The sequence below is a fragment of the Bufo bufo genome, chromosome 2 (genome assembly GCF_905171765.1).
Source record: "Bufo bufo chromosome 2, aBufBuf1.1, whole genome shotgun sequence".
NCBI lineage: Eukaryota > Metazoa > Chordata > Amphibia > Anura > Bufonidae > Bufo > Bufo bufo.
Window position 1 is genome coordinate 663416936 of NC_053390.1, and position 12437 is coordinate 663429372.

The window sequence follows — 12437 nt, forward strand, 5'->3', positions numbered from 1 at the left end:
CCCCTGATAATGTAGGGGCTGGTGCCCCCTTATATTGTAGGGGCTGGTGCCCCCTTATCTGTGCCCCCTTATATACATGAATGTGGCCCCTTATGTGAGTTATAATCCCCCTTAGAATTAATGTATACATGTGTATGGATGTGCCCCAAGCATCAATACACATGTATATTATATATATTCCCCCCCCCCCCCCCCCTCCTACAACTGAAACCAGGTGCATCGGTGTGAATGTGCCCCAAGCATTCGCACCGATGCAATCTGGCTAATTGCATCAGAATGACCGGACAAGGGTCCGGTCATCCTGATGGATACAAAGAGCTCAGATTCAACAGAATCTGAGCCCTTTGTTGTAATTATCCCCGGCGCCGCTGGAGATAATTACACATGATAGAAGAAGAGGAGAAGCCTCTCCTCCTTCTATTATGTGCATTCCGACAGTGCGATTACTATCGCACTGTCCGGAATGCTAGGTGCAGCAGGCGGGAGATCAAAGGCTTCTCCCGCCTGTCTGCAGCGCGTCCCCGATGTGCTGGCCGGCGCAGTGACGTCATATCACTGCGCCGGCCCACGTGGATGATGGGGGTGCGCGCGCGCCCCCTGGTGGCGCAGGAGTGCGGGCCGCCGGGGGATAAATATCCGGCGGCCCCGGCACTCTGTCTGTTAGGAGAGGGCCCCCCCCCACCTGGATAAGCGCATCGGCGCTTAGGACGAAGCGGTCCCCCTTCCTAAGCTAGGATCGGGTCCCCCCCTCCCCCCCCCCGCCTGAAAGAGGAGCGCGTCCTGCGCTCCAGGAGTTAGAGTCTGGGCCCCCACCTGATAGGAGAGCGCATCGGCGCTCAGGTGAAGAGCCCGACCGGACCCGTCCCCTGCAGCCCTTACCCCCCTTCAGAAGGAGAGCGCATCCTGCGCTCAGGAGAAGAGCCGTGCCGGACCCCTGCCGCCCCCCCAGAGGAGAGCGCGATCGGCGCTCTGTGCAGAGCGGCCCCCTGGCTGGCGAGGATCTCCCTAGAAGGACGAGCAAAACCATAAGTATCATTTCTGATCCCCCTATTCCCCTGGTTCCTCATAACCCCTGGTTTAACCCTTGATATCCCTGATCCCTTACAACCCTGAGCCCAAACCCCTATCCCACCAACGACCCTGTCCCTGACCCTCTGGATCCCCTGGTTACCACTGGGACCCTATTACCCCTGGTCCCTTGCTTGCCCATGATTTAACCCCTGGACACCCCTGGTAACCCAAACCCTATATACCCTGATCCCCTACTGACCCCTGGAACCCGAAACACCCCTGGTTAGCCCTGATTAACCCCTGGTGGTTACCCTGGTTCTGTAGAGCATGCCTCTGTTCTGCAAACAGAACCCTCTTGTAACCCCGTAGGGACAGTGAGTAGCCAGGCGGGTGGGCTGTTGATATTGAATGTGTGAATTGTATAGTTAGTTGATGGGTGGAAATGGGAATGTGTAGTGTAGTTTAGGATTGTATATTTAGTGCTGTATTGTAGTATACTGCGTGCGTAGTGTATTGTAGTGTACTGCGTGCGTAGTGTATTGTTAGTGTATTGCGTGGTGTAATAAATACTGTTATGTTTGTACCCTTTTGTGTAGCGTGTACTTGTTAGCGGTAGCGAGTTAGTAAGGCGCATGCAGCTAGCATAGTGATTAGTGTAAAGCATAGCGAAGGTATTGTTATTATATAAAGGTATAAATAGGCGGAGTTATCACTAGACGGCTTCCTCCTATTTATGAATATTAATTATCGATATTTGCATAAATATTGGTGATTAATATTCCCCCTTTACAACAGCATAAAAATGTTATTAACCCGTTCCCGTCCTTTGACGTACTGTTACGTCGTGCTGCCACTACAGGCCTGCTGCCCACCCCCTGCACAGGGCACTGCCCAGGCGAACACTACCTGTACCTGCACCAGCCTCCGGCTGCCTTAAGAAGTTTCAGAATGGGATCAAGCACTGTGACCGCCCCGGCTCCCTCACATTCACACAAGAGGCTACAAAGTCTTGTCGCTATTTTGTAATTCTAAGTCTCATTGGCGACCATTTTGGTTGCCATCTGGAGCCCTATAAGGGTTAAGAAAGTTTGCAAAATCTGTTTTGTATACCTTGAAGGGTGTAGTTTCTAAAATGGGGTCATTTTTGGGTGGTTTCTATTATGTAAGCCTCACAAAGTGACTTCAGACCTGAACTGGTCCTTAAAAAGTGGGTTTTGGAAATTTTCCGAAAAATTTCAAGATTTGCTTCCATACTTCTAAGCCTTCTAACGTCCCCCAAAAATAAAATGTCATTTTTAAAATGATCCAAACATGAAGAAGACATATGGGAAATGTGAAGTAATTACTATTTTTGAAGGTATTACTATGTATTATAAAAGTAGAGAAATTGAAATTTGGAAATTTGCTAATTTTTCAACATTTTTGGTAAATTTGGTATTTTTTTATGAATAAAAATGTTTTTTTTTAACTTATTTTTACCACTGTCATGAAGTACAATATGTGACGAAAAAACAATCTCAGAATGGCCTGTATAAGTAAAAGCGTTTTAAAGTTATCAGCACTTAAAGTGACACATGTCAGATTTGCAAAAAATGGCCTGGGCAGGAAGGTGAAAACAGGCCCGGGGTTGAAGGGGTTAAAAATATAAAAAAAAACATAAATATGAAAAATTGAAATCACTCCCCTTTTCAATTTTACATATAAAAATAAATAAATAAATAAAAAATATCACAGTGCCCATAAATGTCCAAATTATTAAAATATCAAAATATTATATATATATTGAACACAAAATTGGGGCAATATGCTGTTTTTTCTTAGTTTTTTTGCTACAATGCCCTCTCTCTCTAAAAAAAATTGAATAGAAAATAATCCAAAAACCATATGTAACCCACAAATGGTAAATGGAACCAATAAATGCTACAGCTTACCTGCAAAAGATGGAAATATAGGTGTCAGAATATAGTGATGCAACGAAAAAAAATGATTTAAAGGTTTTCATTTTTTGTAAGCAGTAAAACATTACAAACTACATAATGTGGTATCACTGTAATTGTATTGACTTGCAGAATAAGGTCATCGTGTCATTTTTAGCATGTAGTGAGCGCTGCAAAAAAAACAGAATTTTTCTATTTCATCCCACAAAAATTTCCAAAACCTGTTATGGTAAATTAAATGGTGCCAATACAAAATACAACTTGTCCCGCAAAAAATAAGCCCTCACATGAAAACGTTATGACTCCTGGAATGCAGAAAGGAGAAATCAAAAGCGCAAAAATGAAAATTGGCCTATTCCTTATGGGGTTAACAACAATGACCTCCAGAGACAAACGCTGTATATTAAAGTCGGGATTATCTAGACAGGAAGTCAAGTGTTGCTAGGCTACTAGGGGTTGCACATCCTGCAGAGTAAAGCAATAGGGAAAAGGCAGAGGAATCCAACTACACTGCGTGCAGAATTATTAGGCAAATGAGTATTTTGACCACATCATCCTCTTTATGCATGTTGTCTTACTCCAAGCTGTATAGGCTCGAAAGCCTACTACCAATTAAGCATATTAGGTGATGTGCATCTCTGTAATGAGAAGGGGTGTGGTCTAATGACATCAACACCCTATATTAGGTGTGCAGAATTATTAGGCAACTTCCTTTCCTTTGGCAAAATGGGTCAAAAGAAGGACTTGACAGGCTCAGAAAAGTCAAAAATAGTGAGATATCTTGCAGAGGGATGCAGCACTCTTAAAATTGCAAAGCTTCTGAAGCGTGATCATCGAACAATCAAGCGTTTCATTCAAAATAGTCAACAGGGTCGCAAGAAGCGTGTGGAAAAACCAAGGCGCAAAATAACTGCCCATGAACTGAGAAAAGTCAAGCGTGCAGCTGCCAAGATGCCACTTGCCACCAGTTTGGCCATATTTCAGAGCTGCCCAAAAGCACAAGGTGTGCAATACTCAGAGACATGGCCAAGGTAAGAAAGGCTGAAAGACGACCACCACTGAACAAGACACACAAGCTGAAACGTCAAGACTGGGCCAAGAAATATCTCAAGACTGATTTTTCTAAGGTTTTATGGACTGATGAAATGAGAGTGAGTCTTGATGGGCCAGATGGATGGGCCCGTGGCTGGATTGGTAAAGGGCAGAGAGCTCCAGTCCGACTCAGACGCCAGCAAGGTGGAGGTGGAGTACTGGTTTGGGCTGGTATCATCAAAGATGAGCTTGTGGGGCCTTTTCGGGTTGAGGATGGAGTCAAGCTCAACTCCCAGTCCTACTGCCAGTTTCTGGAAGACACCTTCTTCAAGCAGTGGTACAGGAAGAAGTCTGCATCCTTCAAGAAAAACATGATTTTCATGCAGGACAATGCTCCATCACACGCGTCCAAGTACTCCACAGCGTGGCTGGCAAGAAAGGGTATAAAAGAAGAAAATCTAATGACATGGCCTCCTTGTTCACCTGATCTGAACCCCATTGAGAACCTGTGGTCCATCATCAAATGTGAGATTTACAAGGAGGGAAAACAGTACACCTCTCTGAACAGTGTCTGGGAGGCTGTGGTTGCTGCTGCACGCAATGTTGATGGTGAACAGATCAAAACACTGACAGAATCCATGGATAGCAGGCTTTTGAGTGTCCTTGCAAAGAAAGGTGGCTATATTGGTCAGCCTGACCAGCTGCTTCCTCATTTCAGGGGGGTTGAAGGGGGTACAGAGGCCCCGTTCTCGTGAACAGTGGGGGTCCCTGCGGCAGGACCCCAAACAATCTAATAATTATCCCCTACCCTGTGGATAGGGAAAAACTTAAAGTAACCCGAATACCTCTTTAAGGGTACTTTCACACTTGTGGCAGAGGATTCCGGCAGGCAGTTCCGTCGCAGATCCGGCAATCTGGATGCAAACGGATGCATTTGTCAGACGGATCCGGATGCGGATCCGTCTGACAAATGCATTGCACTACCGGATCCGTCTTTCCGGTTGTCATCCGGAAAAACGGATCCGGTATTTATCTTTTTCACATTTTTAAAGGTCTGCGCATGCGCAGACCGCAAAACCGGATCCATTTTTCCGGAACACTTGGAAAATAATGCCGGATCCAGCATTCCGGCAAGTGTTCAGAATTTTGGGCCGGAGAGAAAACTGCAGCATGCTGCGGTATTTTCTCCGTCCAAAAAACGTGTAAAGCATAGCGAAGGTATTGTTATTATATAAAGGTATAAATAGGCGGAGTTATCACTAGACGGCTTCCTCCTATTTATGAATATTTATGAATATTAATTATCGATATTTGCATAAATATTGGTGATTAATATTCCCCCTTTACAACAGCATAAAAATGTTATTAACCCGTTCCCGTCCTTTGACGTACTGTTACGTCGTGCTGCCACTACAGGCCTGCTGCCCACCCCCTGCACAGGGCACTGCCCAGGCGAACACTACCTGTACCTGCACCAGCCTCCGGCTGCCTTAAGAAGTTTCAGAATGGGATCAAGCACTGTGACCGCCCCGGCTCCCTCACATTCACACAAGAGGCTACAAAGTCTTGTCGCTATTTTGTAATTCTAAGTCTCATTGGCGACCATTTTGGTTGCCATCTGGAGCCCTATAAGGGTTAAGAAAGTTTGCAAAATCTGTTTTGTATACCTTGAAGGGTGTAGTTTCTAAAATGGGGTCATTTTTGGGTGGTTTCTATTATGTAAGCCTCACAAAGTGACTTCAGACCTGAACTGGTCCTTAAAAAGTGGGTTTTGGAAATTTTCCGAAAAATTTCAAGATTTGCTTCCATACTTCTAAGCCTTCTAACGTCCCCCAAAAATAAAATGTCATTTTTAAAATGATCCAAACATGAAGAAGACATATGGGAAATGTGAAGTAATTACTATTTTTGAAGGTATTACTATGTATTATAAAAGTAGAGAAATTGAAATTTGGAAATTTGCTAATTTTTCAACATTTTTGGTAAATTTGGTATTTTTTTATGAATAAAAATGTTTTTTTTTAACTTATTTTTACCACTGTCATGAAGTACAATATGTGACGAAAAAACAATCTCAGAATGGCCTGTATAAGTAAAAGCGTTTTAAAGTTATCAGCACTTAAAGTGACACATGTCAGATTTGCAAAAAATGGCCTGGGCAGGAAGGTGAAAACAGGCCCGGGGTTGAAGGGGTTAAAAATATAAAAAAAAACATAAATATGAAAAATTGAAATCACTCCCCTTTTCAATTTTACATATAAAAATAAATAAATAAATAAAAAATATCACAGTGCCCATAAATGTCCAAATTATTAAAATATCAAAATATTATATATATATTGAACACAAAATTGGGGCAATATGCTGTTTTTTCTTAGTTTTTTTGCTACAATGCCCTCTCTCTCTAAAAAAAATTGAATAGAAAATAATCCAAAAACCATATGTAACCCACAAATGGTAAATGGAACCAATAAATGCTACAGCTTACCTGCAAAAGATGGAAATATAGGTGTCAGAATATAGTGATGCAACGAAAAAAAATGATTTAAAGGTTTTCATTTTTTGTAAGCAGTAAAACATTACAAACTACATAATGTGGTATCACTGTAATTGTATTGACTTGCAGAATAAGGTCATCGTGTCATTTTTAGCATGTAGTGAGCGCTGCAAAAAAAACAGAATTTTTCTATTTCATCCCACAAAAATTTCCAAAACCTGTTATGGTAAATTAAATGGTGCCAATACAAAATACAACTTGTCCCGCAAAAAATAAGCCCTCACATGAAAACGTTATGACTCCTGGAATGCAGAAAGGAGAAATCAAAAGCGCAAAAATGAAAATTGGCCTATTCCTTATGGGGTTAACAACAATGACCTCCAGAGACAAACGCTGTATATTAAAGTCGGGATTATCTAGACAGGAAGTCAAGTGTTGCTAGGCTACTAGGGGTTGCACATCCTGCAGAGTAAAGCAATAGGGAAAAGGCAGAGGAATCCAACTACACTGCGTGCAGAATTATTAGGCAAATGAGTATTTTGACCACATCATCCTCTTTATGCATGTTGTCTTACTCCAAGCTGTATAGGCTCGAAAGCCTACTACCAATTAAGCATATTAGGTGATGTGCATCTCTGTAATGAGAAGGGGTGTGGTCTAATGACATCAACACCCTATATTAGGTGTGCAGAATTATTAGGCAACTTCCTTTCCTTTGGCAAAATGGGTCAAAAGAAGGACTTGACAGGCTCAGAAAAGTCAAAAATAGTGAGATATCTTGCAGAGGGATGCAGCACTCTTAAAATTGCAAAGCTTCTGAAGCGTGATCATCGAACAATCAAGCGTTTCATTCAAAATAGTCAACAGGGTCGCAAGAAGCGTGTGGAAAAACCAAGGCGCAAAATAACTGCCCATGAACTGAGAAAAGTCAAGCGTGCAGCTGCCAAGATGCCACTTGCCACCAGTTTGGCCATATTTCAGAGCTGCCCAAAAGCACAAGGTGTGCAATACTCAGAGACATGGCCAAGGTAAGAAAGGCTGAAAGACGACCACCACTGAACAAGACACACAAGCTGAAACGTCAAGACTGGGCCAAGAAATATCTCAAGACTGATTTTTCTAAGGTTTTATGGACTGATGAAATGAGAGTGAGTCTTGATGGGCCAGATGGATGGGCCCGTGGCTGGATTGGTAAAGGGCAGAGAGCTCCAGTCCGACTCAGACGCCAGCAAGGTGGAGGTGGAGTACTGGTTTGGGCTGGTATCATCAAAGATGAGCTTGTGGGGCCTTTTCGGGTTGAGGATGGAGTCAAGCTCAACTCCCAGTCCTACTGCCAGTTTCTGGAAGACACCTTCTTCAAGCAGTGGTACAGGAAGAAGTCTGCATCCTTCAAGAAAAACATGATTTTCATGCAGGACAATGCTCCATCACACGCGTCCAAGTACTCCACAGCGTGGCTGGCAAGAAAGGGTATAAAAGAAGAAAATCTAATGACATGGCCTCCTTGTTCACCTGATCTGAACCCCATTGAGAACCTGTGGTCCATCATCAAATGTGAGATTTACAAGGAGGGAAAACAGTACACCTCTCTGAACAGTGTCTGGGAGGCTGTGGTTGCTGCTGCACGCAATGTTGATGGTGAACAGATCAAAACACTGACAGAATCCATGGATAGCAGGCTTTTGAGTGTCCTTGCAAAGAAAGGTGGCTATATTGGTCACTGATTTGTTTTTGTTTTGTTTTTGAATGTCAGAAATGTATATTTGTGAATGTTGAGATGTTATATTGGTTCACTGGTAAAAATAAATAATTGAAATGGGTATATATTTGTTTTTTGTTAAGTTGCCTAATAATTATGCACAGTAATAGTCACCTGCACACACAGATATCCCCCTAAAATAGCTAAAACTAAAAACAAACTAAAAACTACTTCCAAAAATATTCAGCTTTGATATTAATGAGTTTTTTGGGTTCATTGAGAACATGGTTGTTGTTCAATAATAAAATTAATCCTCAAAAATACAACTTGCCTAATAATTCTGCACTCCCTGTAGACTTCGCTGCTGTGATACTAATCAGACCAGGCATTTGTAGTTATTGCACTGGAGCTTTTAACCCAATGGTCCCATGTGACAGGGATCTGAGCTGCGCCCCCTACACGGCAGGGCCTTACAGGCTGATGTGAACCAAAACAGATAGGGACGTTTCTACTTCTATTCAATAACAGCTCACAGCTTGATCAACCAAAGAAAGCAGATTGCTAGAGTCTTATCATACCTTCATCGAATGAAGTGATGAAGCAGGTAGGCTGTATAGGCAATTTGGCCATTAAAGGGGTATTCCGGATAGAACAAGTTATCCCCTATCCACAGGGACCCCCATTGATAATGAGAATGGGGGGCCCATACCCCCTGCAGCCCCCCCTGAAATGAACAGAGGGGCTGGTCAAGCATGCGTGTGGCCGCTTCATTCATTTCTATGGGAGTTCCTGTGATAGCAGAGTACAGCAGAAAACTATCTACGGAATTCCCATAGAAATGAATAGAGCGGTCACACGCATGCCTGACCAGCTGCTTCCTCATTTCAGGGGGGTTGAAGGGGGTACAGAGGCCCCGTTCTCGTGAACAGTGGGGGTCCCTGCGGCAGGACCCCAAACAATCTAATAATTATCCCCTACCCTGTGGATAGGGAAAAACTTAAAGTAACCCGAATACCTCTTTAAGGGTACTTTCACACTTGTGGCAGAGGATTCCGGCAGGCAGTTCCGTCGCAGATCCGGCAATCTGGATGCAAACGGATGCATTTGTCAGACGGATCCGGATGCGGATCCGTCTGACAAATGCATTGCACTACCGGATCCGTCTTTCCGGTTGTCATCCGGAAAAACGGATCCGGTATTTATCTTTTTCACATTTTTAAAGGTCTGCGCATGCGCAGACCGCAAAACCGGATCCATTTTTCCGGAACACTTGGAAAATAATGCCGGATCCAGCATTCCGGCAAGTGTTCAGAATTTTGGGCCGGAGAGAAAACTGCAGCATGCTGCGGTATTTTCTCCGTCCAAAAAACGTAAGAGGGACTGAACTGATGCATCCTGAACGGATTGCTCCCCATTCAGAATGCATCAGGATAAAACTGATCAGTTTTTTTCCGGTATTGAGCTCCTGTGACAGAACTCAATACCGGAAAACAAAATCGCTAGTGTGAAAGTACCCTAAGTGTATGTAAAATCCCCCTTGCCCTTGTTAAGCTCCTCCTGGTTCACACCATGCAGTTTACATTTCTTGTATGGCACTGATATTTAAGGGGTTGTCCAGTTCTGACACCACATTTTCATATACCCTATTAGTTAAGAGAGAGGGGCCTCATCTGTTCAGGATCCTCATCTCTTGGCCAGAGTGGAGAGTGGTTACAAAGAGAGTCTATTTCCCTGGAGGAGCTCTCCGGTCCTGTATTATATGGACAACCCATTGATTTAAATGGGCGTTGTGCCATTTTTTATTTCCCCAGTGGTGGTGGAGCAGAGAAACAGGATACAGCATGTATGTCAGTGATGTGTGCAGAATGTGTCCAGTGTATTAGTGGTGTGTGCTGCATGTGTCCACCAGTGTGTCAGTGGTATGTGCCACATGTGTCCAGTGGATCAGTGGTGTGTGCGGCATGTGTCCATTGTTTCAGTGTTGGGCATCACATTTGTACAATGTATCAGTGCTATGTACTGCACTGTGTGCTGAATGTGTCCAATTTATCACTGGTGTGTGCCACAAATGCCCAGTGTGTCAGTGGTGTGTGCTGCATGTGTCCAGTGTGTCAGTGCTGTGTGCTGCATGTGTGCAGAGTGTCAGTGGTGTGTGCTGCATGTGTCCAGTGTGTCAGTGGTGTGTGCTGCATGTGTCCAGTGTGTCAGTGCTGTGTGCTGCATGTGTCCACCAGTGTGTCACTGATGTGTGCTCATGTGTCCAGTGTGTCAGTGGTGTGTGCAGTATGTGTCCAGTGTGTCACTGATGTGTGCTCATGTGTCCAGTGTGTCAGTGCTGTGTGCTGCATGTGTCCAGTGTGTCAGTGCTGTGTGCTGCATGTGTCCAGAGTGTAAGTGGTGTGTGCTGCATGTGTCCAGTGTGTCAGTGCTGTGTGCTGCATGTGTCCAGTGTTTCAGTGGTGTGTGCAGTATGTGTCCAGTGCGTCAGTGGTGTGTGCTGCATGTGTGCTGCGTGTGTCCAGTGTGTCAGTGGTGTCTGCAGTATATGTGCAGTGCGTCAGTGCTGTGTGCTGCATGTGTCCAGTGTGTCAGTGCTGTGTGCTGCATGTGTCCAGTGTGTCAGTGGTGTGTGCGGCATGTGTCCAGTGTGTCAGTGCTGTGTGCTGCATGTGTCCAGTGTGTCAGTGGTGTGTGCTGCATGTGTCCAGTGTGTCAGTGGTGTGTGCTGCATGTGTCCAGAGTGTCAGTACTGTGTGCTGCATGTGTCAGTGCTGCATGTGTCCAGTGTGTCAGTGCTGTGTGCTGCATGTGTCCAGTGTGTCAGTGCTGTATGTGTCCAGTGTGACAGTGCTGTGTGCTGCATGTGTCCAGTGTGTCAGTGGTGTGTGCTGCACGTGTCCAGTGTGTCAGTGGTGTGTGCTGCATGTGTCCAGTGCGTCAGTGGTGTGTGCAGAATGTGTCATGTGTGTCAGTGCTGTGTGCTGCATGTGTCCAGTGTGTCAGTGCTGTGTGCTGCATGTGTCCAGTGTGTCAGTGGTGTGTGCTGCATGTGTCAGTGCTGCATGTGTCCAGTGTGTCAGTGGTGTGTGCTGCATGTGTCCAGTGTGTCAGTGCTGTGTGCTGCATGTGTCCAGTGTGTCAGTGCTGTATGTGTCCAGTGTGACAGTGCTGTGTGCTGCATGTGTCCAGTGTGTCAGTGGTGTGTGCTGCATGTGTCCAGTGCGTCAGTGGTGTGTGCAGAATGTGTCATGTGTGTCAGTGCTGTGTGCTGCATGTGTCCAGTGTGTCAGTGCTGTGTGCTGTATGTGTCCAATGTGTCAGTGGTGTGTGCTGCATGTGTCCAGTGTGTCAGTGCTGTCTGCTGCATGTGTCCAGTGTGTCAGTGGTGTGTGCTGCATGTGTCCAGTGTGTCAGTGCTGTATGTGTCCAGTGTGTCAGTGCTGTGTGCTGCATGTGTCCAGTGTGTCAGTGCTGTGTGCTGCATGTGTCCAGTGCGTCAGTGCTGTGTGCTGCAAGTGTCCACCAGTGTGTCAGTGCTGTGTGCTGCATGTGTCTAGTGTGTCAGTGGTGTGTTCTGCATGTGTCCAGTGTGTCAGTGGTGTGTGCTGCATGTGTCCAGAGTGTCAGTGTTGTGTGCTGCATGTGTCCAGTGTGTCAGTGCTGTGTGCTGCATGTGTGCAGTGTCAGTGGTGTGTGCTGCATGTGTCCAGAGTGTCAGTGCTGTGTGCTGCATGTGTCCAGTGTGTCAGTGGTGTGTGCTGCATGTGTCCAGTGTGTCAGTGGTGTGTGCTGCATGTGTCCACCAGTGTGTCACTGATGTGTGCTCATGTGTCCAGTGTGTCAGTGCTGTGTGCAGTATGTGTCCAGTGTGTCAGTGGTGTGTGCTGCATGTGTCCAGTGTTTCAGTGCTGTGTGCTGCATGTGTCCAGTGTGTCACTGATGTGTTCTCATGTGTCCAGTGTGTCAGTGGTGTGTGCTGCATGTGTCCAGTGTGTCAGTGCTGTGTGCTGCATGTGTCCAGTGTGTCAGTGCTGTGTGCTGCATGTGTCCAGTGTGTCAGTGGTGTGTGCTGCATGTGTCCAGTGTGTCAGTGCTGTGTGCTGCATGTGTCCGTCAGTGTGTCACTGATGTGTTCTCATGTGTCCAGTGTGTCAGTGGTGTGTGCTGCATGTGTCCAGAGTGTCAGTGCTGTGTGCTGCATGTGTCCAGTGTGTCAGTGCTGTGTGCTGCATGTGTCCAGTGTGTCAGTGGTGTGTGCTGC